Source organism: Gracilinanus agilis, chromosome 4 (genome assembly GCF_016433145.1).
Source record: "Gracilinanus agilis isolate LMUSP501 chromosome 4, AgileGrace, whole genome shotgun sequence".
NCBI lineage: Eukaryota > Metazoa > Chordata > Mammalia > Didelphimorphia > Didelphidae > Gracilinanus > Gracilinanus agilis.
The window spans coordinates 53917086-53926186 of NC_058133.1; positions in this window are offsets into that span (position 1 = coordinate 53917086).

Sequence of the window (9101 nt, forward strand, 5' to 3'; positions counted from 1 at the left end):
AGAGAGAGAGAGAGAGAGAGAGAGAGAGAGAGAGAGAGAGAGAGAGAGAGAGAGAGAGAGAGAGAGAGCGCTTGTTTAGTATCAGCTAATCTGAATCATTTTTTATAAATGATGGCTCTGTGGCCACTTCCCCAACTCATTTTCAAGTTCAAGGTTTGGGGACCCCAGACTATTACTGTACTCAGGGCTCTAGGAAAAACAATGAGGGGCTTGGTTTCTAGTATCTCACTGAAGTGTTCCCATTGAGCAGTTAGCCAGCAAGCTCTAATGAATCTTTTTAGACAAAATATCTACAGAGAAGGGATAGCCAGAGCAGCTGGTGCAAAACAGGGACCATAAAACTTGGAGGCACCATAAGAACCTACACCGTAAGGAGAGTGGTCCTAAATGAAAAGTACAGTAGTAGTGAAACATGTGACAAAGGGATAACATAATTTCTGGACTAAATGAGAAAGTGGAAATTGCTAATCTGACTAACCTTTATTCTTATACTTATGGCCTCCCAGGGACATAAAGGAACTTGGACATATCATGCTGCAAGCATTTTGATGCAGCTTTATTCCTTACTTGGTGCCCTAACCACTAAGGGAAAAAGTCAAAGCAAACCTAATTCAGCTCTATTCTTCTCTGCAAGGACTCACATGCCACTGAACACGTTCCCCAACTACACCCAGATGTTTTGTCCTGGTTTCTCCTGCCCCTCCCTCCCAACTAAGCCCCCACCTTTTTTGTCTCAACCAACGTAATATCCAATCTCCTCATAGGTCAAATTCCTTTACAAAAAGGCAGTTTCCAGTTAATCTGTGAATACTACCTATCTATATGACTCTTAAGATTAAGCTTTCCCATAAACAGGCATAAGGAAGAGAAAAAAATTTGTACTCCTTGCTTATCTCTGTTGCACTTGCTTCGCAGAGAGGACCCTTCCCCCTTTTCAATCGATCAGAATTTATGATTCTATTCATTTTAAATACTAAGAAGTATTCTACTCCTAAGAAGTCCTTTTTGTGAGGGGGAAAGAGAAGGAGGAAGCAGGGACAGCCAAAGTGTTTAGGCATTCAATTGCATCAGTTTAAGAATTCCCAATTGGAAAATGCCTTCAACATGCCTAGATTAAGCAGCTCATTCCTATAGACTAGGAGAGTTGCCTGAGTCAGTAAGAAGTTAAGTGACTTCCTCAGGGTTAAGAGTCAGTATGTATAAGATACAAGGTTTGAACTGTAGTATACAGAATTGGGGGATATAGTTTTTTCTAGCTTTGGCTGAGTTCCAAAAAGCTGTTAGAGGTTTTAGAATCTTGAGGAGAGGCAGTTGACTGGATCTTCTGTGGAGGGAGGAGGTCAATGATCGAGCTCTTAGAGTATCTAGCTTCAATATTAAAATTTAGCCTAGCATTGATATATTTACTTAAGAAATTATTATTTTAGGTAGACCCTTTATATCTTCCTTTCCTAATACCACCCTGCCTTCCCTCCCTTACCTGAGTGGCTGTGGAGTTTATAAGGAGAGAAATTAGAGAGGAGTTAAATCTGTGAAGAGGTATCTAATTGACAGCATTATTTATAATTTAATCAAATCATCATTTATTCCCTTTAGATAGCATTTTGTAAACTGAGTAAGGCAGGTCCTTATTCAGATTCCATCTTTATTTCCCTTCCCCCACCTGAGGTTCCTGAGATAACTAATAGGGCTTTCCTTTAACCCACCTTCCTAACAAACATTCTTCAAACAATTAAACCCTTTGTGTTTCAATAGTTCTATTTAGTGTATTTTGTCTGTTAGTTATCAAGAGGGGAGAAGGGGGAAAGAGACAACATACTCTGGGCTCAGAGGGTAGCTGGGGCATCCATCTTGAAGGAAGGTGTTACTTCAAAATAGGTCCCTTCCTGTGAAATTAACTAAAGCCGGTTTGTTAATTTCAGTCTAGTCAATTACCCTCAGCTTGTGTTTGAGTCTAAGTCCCAGTCTGTAAGCCTGCAGTGTTAATCTGTTTCGTTTAACTTCTTTTCTCCCAAGAAGATCTCTGTTTCCCTTCTGTGTTATATTCCTGACTTCAGTCCTGTCATACCCTGAATCTCCTTTAATCCCAGCCTACCTGTAGCCTAATTTACCCATTTACCAAGTCTCCAACATCCTCCTTTCAATTCCCTTATCCCAAACACCTTTCCTCAAATTACCCCCATAACAGAACTTAGGTGTTCCCAATTCCAAAGCTCCCCTCCATCCACTTAGCCATGTGGCTTCTCTACAAGTCATTGTCCAGTCTTATTTCCAAATAAGATTAGGAATAGAGGTGTGACCATGTCCAAGGTTTAAATTGGTTAGAGCGTAATAAGAGAACTGAAAATCAATGCATTCAGCAACTGAAAAGAGACTCGGAAAGAAATGGGCGTGAACAACACAGGATGCTAAATGTCCAAAAGGAAAATAGCTGATACGTCCAAGTTCTACACTTGTACCCTTTCTTGGGCTCAATTAAGAGGGCCCATAGGAGGTCCTGCATCAACCAGATAATGGATCTAACAAGGATCATTTAGAGGAACTTACACTTGTGTCACAATAGAAAGGGACGTTTCTTTCTGCCTCATGTGGCAAAGCCAGATGTTGAAATTTATCCTGCCCCTGAGCTAGAACAAATTCAGTGGTTAGAAATTTTAGTATTTAGACAAGGGCCAATTGAGACAGACATTGTCCAACTGAAGGCAGGTGTCACTACTTCCTCCTTTGGGTTTTGTTTATATAGTGGTCAGAGCATTTGTAATCCTGAAGTTTTCCCATAAATGGGACAGGATGATTAGAACACTGTGTCAGGGTGACAGCCTTGGCAGATTGCTGGGAGAGAAAATACCTCTATACCTAATCTTATTTGAATGGGTCCATTTGTCTGTGAAGTCATTAGAGCTAGTAGCTGAATAGCCTGTATGTCTCCCTAACTCTACTTCATTCCCAGTTATCTGCCAAGGTTGTTTCTACGACACAGTGTTAGAAATAAGGAAATCTCTAGGCCATCTTGCTGAGCTGTAATTCCAAACTTAAATTGTGGTAAATTAAAGCTGGACATCTCACTATGCCCAGCTTGTGGCAAAATCCCTTTAGATGTTCAATAGTGTGTTTTATAGGTTTTGGACAGTTAATTATCATGTCATTAACAAGACAGAAGGTACATGGTAAATTAAGAAACATGCTTGTAATAAGGGTTTGGAACATTGATATGAAGTTATAAATTCCAGGATGAAGTTAAGATGAGAAGATTTACTTAATCTTCCAGAACTATCATACTACTTTGGTCAAATCAGCCTTTTTTGGCCATAATATTCTGGGGAGCTTGTAGCTGGCATAAATCTCCAAAGGATCAAACAATACCTGGATATGCCAAGCATGGTTTTATTTATCTCATCAGACCAGCTGTACATTCACCATTCCCAATGAACACAGTTCCTTTTGCATGGGTTTCAGCTTCCCTAGATAACTACACAGACCTAAAGTTTTTATTCCTCCAACAGAAGTTTTTAATATTGGTAATTGTGATAATATTCTAATGTACCAAACTATATCCTTTCTAATATCTACATCTCACTTCCAGGAAAAGACAGGTTGGGAATTGCCTTTTTAATATCTTTTTATTCGAGTCCTGCTGGATCTTTGTATTTTTGTTATATTTACTTATTATAATTAATATATTTACATAGTATAATAACTAGGTCTAACTCTTTCTAAAAATTATAATTGTTGTTATTATCTAAAGGATTATATGCTATCACTAGGTTCATAATCAACAATATAAACACAATAAAACTATTTTCCTTTCAACAGCATCCTAATCATTCTCTGTCCCATTTATACAAACCCCCCAGGATTATAATTGCTCTGACCACCATGTAAACAAAACACAAAGGAGGAAGCAGTGTGTAATAACGGAATTAAGCAAGGTAAAGTTGTAATAGGGGATAAGGCACTGTGGATAGGGGTTTGTGGATCCCTAAGGCAGTAAAGTGGATAAGGAGGATACAATAGTGGAGCAAAGGGAGACACAGATTGGGTACTCGGGTTTGAGACAGAGACACTGAAGGGAAACAGACTGAGCCCTCCAGGTAGGAAGGGCACTTCTACAGACAAAGGTTAGGGCCAGCCAGAAATGGTTTGAAACTGACTAGAGGGCTTTCTAGTCAGTTTCTCAGGTTCACAAAGGAAGAGTCCAGAGGAAGTATAGAGATCACCACTACCTCCAAGATGGACGCCTCCAGCTCCCTCAGGACCCAGAGATATTTTATTCCTTTCTCTCCTTCTCCCTCTCTTATCAATCAACTACTGAATTAGCCAAAGGTTTGATTAAGTGACAAACAGGGTTTATTCAATTTCAGGGTTGATTGTAAAGGACAGAGGGATACAACTCTTAACAGCCACCTAGGGAAAGCTTCAGGTGGGGGAAGGAGACAGGAATGTGAGACTGAGAAAGGACCTGCCTAACTCGTCTAAAAGGGATGGGAAAGTTGGATACAATGATTCAAGAGATAATTTGTATCAAGGGAAGCCCTACTTGACTAAGGGGAAACTAAATCTACAAAGTTTGAAAGCTACCACCCAGATCCATCCTCCTTTCAAAAACCCACAGAAATTCAGGACGGGAAATGAATGACTGGGATAGGGAAGGTCAGGGAGATCCAAAGGAAATAGCTAAACTAACAAATCTTAAGAGAAAAGCTGCAGAATATAGGCCAGGTTTTCAGTCCAAAGATAGAGCACAGTTGACCCTCCTACTCTCATCGAGTCTCCAGGATCAACTGCCACTAGTTAGGGTTCTAAACCCTTTTCAACTGTCAGAAATTCTGCAGTAAGGCTTTGCAGGGTTAATATGCACCCTTTTGCACTACAAGTGACATCTTCCTTCATTTGGGCAATGTCCATCTCACTTGTCCCTAGTCCAAATATTAAAATGCATTCTCCTCATGAGATTTGTCTTTTAGGATCTGATCACCAGTTTAGCCAGATGATTGTAGGCAAGGGTATGCTGGTAAATGTTTAACAACCAGAACTGAGGGACTGGGGGGAAAGTACAAATGACACACTTTTAAATTCAATCTTCATTATTAACATTTTATCTATCACTTCTTAAGTCTAAAAATCAACAAATATATATATATATATATGTGTATATATATATATATATATATTTATATGCCCAGATTTGTAGCATTTGTTGATTTCTGATATGTGAATGCTCACAATGAAGATTGAACAATCAGCCCTGAACCGGTTCAAGTATTCTCCTGACTATGGGCACAGGAAGCTGACTGCTGATTTTTAGGATTTATGAACATTATTCCACTGCCTTCATAGTGAAAGTTATAACTGCATTCAATTTGATCTAAGGAACTTCCTTGACTGAAGAGTGATTAAATTTTGAACAGTAGTAGAGTAAGATCAGAGAATGGTAGTTGAGAAGATTTAGTCTTAATATTGGATTATTTGATTTCTAATAGAGTTCTGTATCATTGGACTTTTCAAGTTTTTTTTCTTCATTCCTTTGTCCTGACAATCTGAGGAATACCTTCAAATTCCCTGCCTCAGAGCAGCTTCTAAAATGGGGATAATTAATTGAGAATAAAAACTTCATCCTATCTAGTAAACAAAAACTAGTTTTGGCCTGGGGAGGGAGCATTACTATGCCCTTGATTCTCCCATTGAGATGAATGAGAGAAAGTGGATCTTGGTCAGGTCTAACTTGATTTCTTCATCTAGAACACCAAGGATATTAGAATTCTTGGAAAGGAAGTTTTCAACTTTTAATTCTGAATCATGGGGATTATGGAAGAGGAAGTGGAAGTTTAACTACATGTAATGCTAGAATGGCACTGTTGAAATGGTAATTCTGAACCCCAACATTCTCTTTCTGGGCTGGCTTACCTGCCCAACACTCATTCACACAGGCAGGTTTTGTGGTCAAATTCCCACAATTCATTCCCAGGTCCTTGAGGTAATCACAGTAATAGGGAACGAACTATACTTCTTCTAAAAACAACTATAACTCCTGAGTCCTCGCCATTGTGCTTCCCAATTAAACAAATCAGCCAAAGTGTCACCATAAAGTCTTGGATTTTTAAATTTTTAAAAAATTTTATTTTTCTATTAGTAAGTATTTCTCTCCTTCATTTCTCTTCTATTGGAAAAATTAAATATGAAACCTTATAATAAATATGTATAATCTAGCAGGACAAACTCCCAAAATAGATATGTCCATTGTGTGTGTTATTTTATATACTGAGCCCATTCTTTTTTTTTTTTCCCCAAACCCTTATCTTCTTAGAATAAATACTAAATATTGGTTCCAAGACAGAAAAGTGGCAAGGACCAGGCAATTGGGGTTAAGTGATTTGGTTAGGATCACACAATTTAAAAGTATCTGAGGCCAAATTTGAATGAGTTAATTATTTCTTTGTCAGTAGGATAGCATCCTTAGTCATCAGTTTTTAGAAATTATAGTTAATCATTGAATTGATCATAATTCTTAAGTCTTTCAAAGTTGCTAATCTTAGCAATGTAGATATTAAATAAAATATTCTCCTGGTCTTGTTAAATTTACTCTGCGTCGGTTTATAAAAAATCCTTTTAAATTTCTCTGAAATACTTTCATCATTTTTTAAAGCACAATAATATTCTATTAGCTTTATATACCATATTTTTCAGCTATTCCTTAATTGATAGGTACAGACTTAGTTTCCAGTACTTTGCCTCTGCAAAAAGAACTGTTATCAATGTTTTCATACATTTTGGTGCTTTTCTTTTGTCTTTGATTTCTTTGGGGCAAAGTTCTAATAATGGTATCTCTGTATCAAAGGATATATGCATAACTTAGCAACTTTGGGATAGGGACATATTCATAGCGCCACCAACAATGTATTAATATGAATATCTTCCTACAACTTCTCCAACATTTATCATTTTTTCTTTTAACCAAACTGCCAATCTGATGCATATGAAGTAGACCCTCAGAGTTATTTTAATTTGAATCTTTGTTATGATTAGTTGTTTTGATAGCTTATATTCTTTCCTTTAAAAAATGCATCTATCTATTTATATATTTGAATCAATTCTTTATATATCTTAAAAGTAAGATCTTTATCAAAGAAACTGGTTGTAAAATTGTTCCCCTCCAAGTTAACCCTTTCTTCTAATTTTGGCTGCTTTCTTTTTGTTTGTGCAAAACCTCTTAAGTTTTATGTAACCAAAACTGTCCAATTTATCTTCTGTTATACTTTCTATTCCTTGTTTGCTCATAAAAACTTGCCCTATGCATAAATTTGAAAGACAATTTCTTCCTGGTGTCTCTAATTTGTTTATGATGTGAATGAACTCTTCTATCCAAGCCATGTATCCATTTGGAGATTATCATGGTATATAGCAGTAATGGCAAACCTTTTAGAGATGGAGTGCCAGGTCCCGCCCCAGACTGAGTGCTGTGCCCACCCCCACCAGAGACCAAGTGCCACACCTCCCCTCCCCTGCTGGCCTTCATCTCCCCAGCCCCACCCCTTACCCCAGATAGAGAAGAGAGGAAGTGCTCCTATTGGGCTACTAGGCAGAAGGGCAGTGAAGTGAGGAATGTCTTCAGGCACATGGAGAGGGGGAAGGGAAGAGCTACCCCACAGCCCCTCTGGCTTTCTAGTAATGAACTCTGATGGACAACTGTAGGCATGCCCACAGAGAGGGCTCTGTGTGCCATTTTATAGCACACATGCCTTAGGTTCACCATCACAGGAATATAGTGTAAGGTGTTGTTATAAACTTAATTTTTCTACCATACTCCTTGACAGTTTCCCTAAATATTTTTTATATTACATGTAATGCCAGCTCTTGGATTGATATCATATTAAGGGCAGGTCCATTCATTCCTAATTTTTAGTGATTTTAATATGACAGAGTATTATATTTCATGAAAAGATTTTTTTCTGCATCTATTGTATAATCACATTATTGTTGTTAGTAATATGTTATATTACTATTGGATCATCCCTGAATTCCTGGCATAAATCCAACCTGATCTGAATATATAATATTTCTGATAATTTGCTATCAGTTTAATATTTACATCAAAATTCCTTAGAAATATTAGTTTATACTTTTCCTCTCTGGTTTTTTCCCCTGGATTAGATAATAGGACTATATTTTTATCACAAAATTAACTTGAAGGAAGGATTATATTTGGTTCATTTTGATCCAGGGGACCAACCCAGGAATAGTGGCTGGGAGTTGCAATGAGAGAATATTTAGGCTCCATGTCAAAAAAAACTTTCTAAAAGTTAGAGATGACTAACAGTAGAATGAGTTACCTAGAGAAGTCGTAGATCCCTCCTCTTTGAGGATCTCCAAGCAGAGACTGGATGACCTGAATATGTTATAGAAAGGGTTCTTCTGGCTTATGGGTCAGACTCAATGGCCTAAAGGAAGAGTCTGTACCACCCATTACTTGTTGGACAGTGTTATTGTTCCACTGGATACATCATTTGAACTTCACTTTGACTTGGATCTAAAATAGTATTATGCTCTTTTGGGCAAAAAAAAAGTGTTCCCTCAGTCAGAGATTTGCAGTTATTCAATTCAACTCACTTGGCTCACTTCCCACTTTAAGCCAAAAGTGGTGGTAAAGGTCAAAACAAACAAATATCTACTAAGTGTCCCCTCTCTTTAAGACATTGGTGGGAGTAAAAGGCAAAGCAAATTAAATTAGTCTGTCCTTCTCCCCAAACAGCTCTGTTCAGTAACAGAGGGATCTCCTTCCTCCAATCAGCTCTCCCAGCTGCAACATACCTTCAAATCAGTCCTCTACATGTTCCCTCCAATTAGCTACAAGCCACATAGCTTTTTCTCCAATAACCTTAGCTTGGGTATGGGGGGGTGGGGTTGGTAACGTGGATGGGCAGATAGAATCCAAGCTTTAAATTCTTCTAATAGATCTCTTCCATTCTTTTTAAAAATTTTTTAAATTAACCATTGATCTAGTTAAACTCTGTTTAGCTAGGTTCCTTTCAAGCAGCAGGGGACAAATTCAGTTTCTCTCTCTCTCTCTCTCTCTCTCTCTCTCTCTCTCTCTCTCTCTCTCTCTC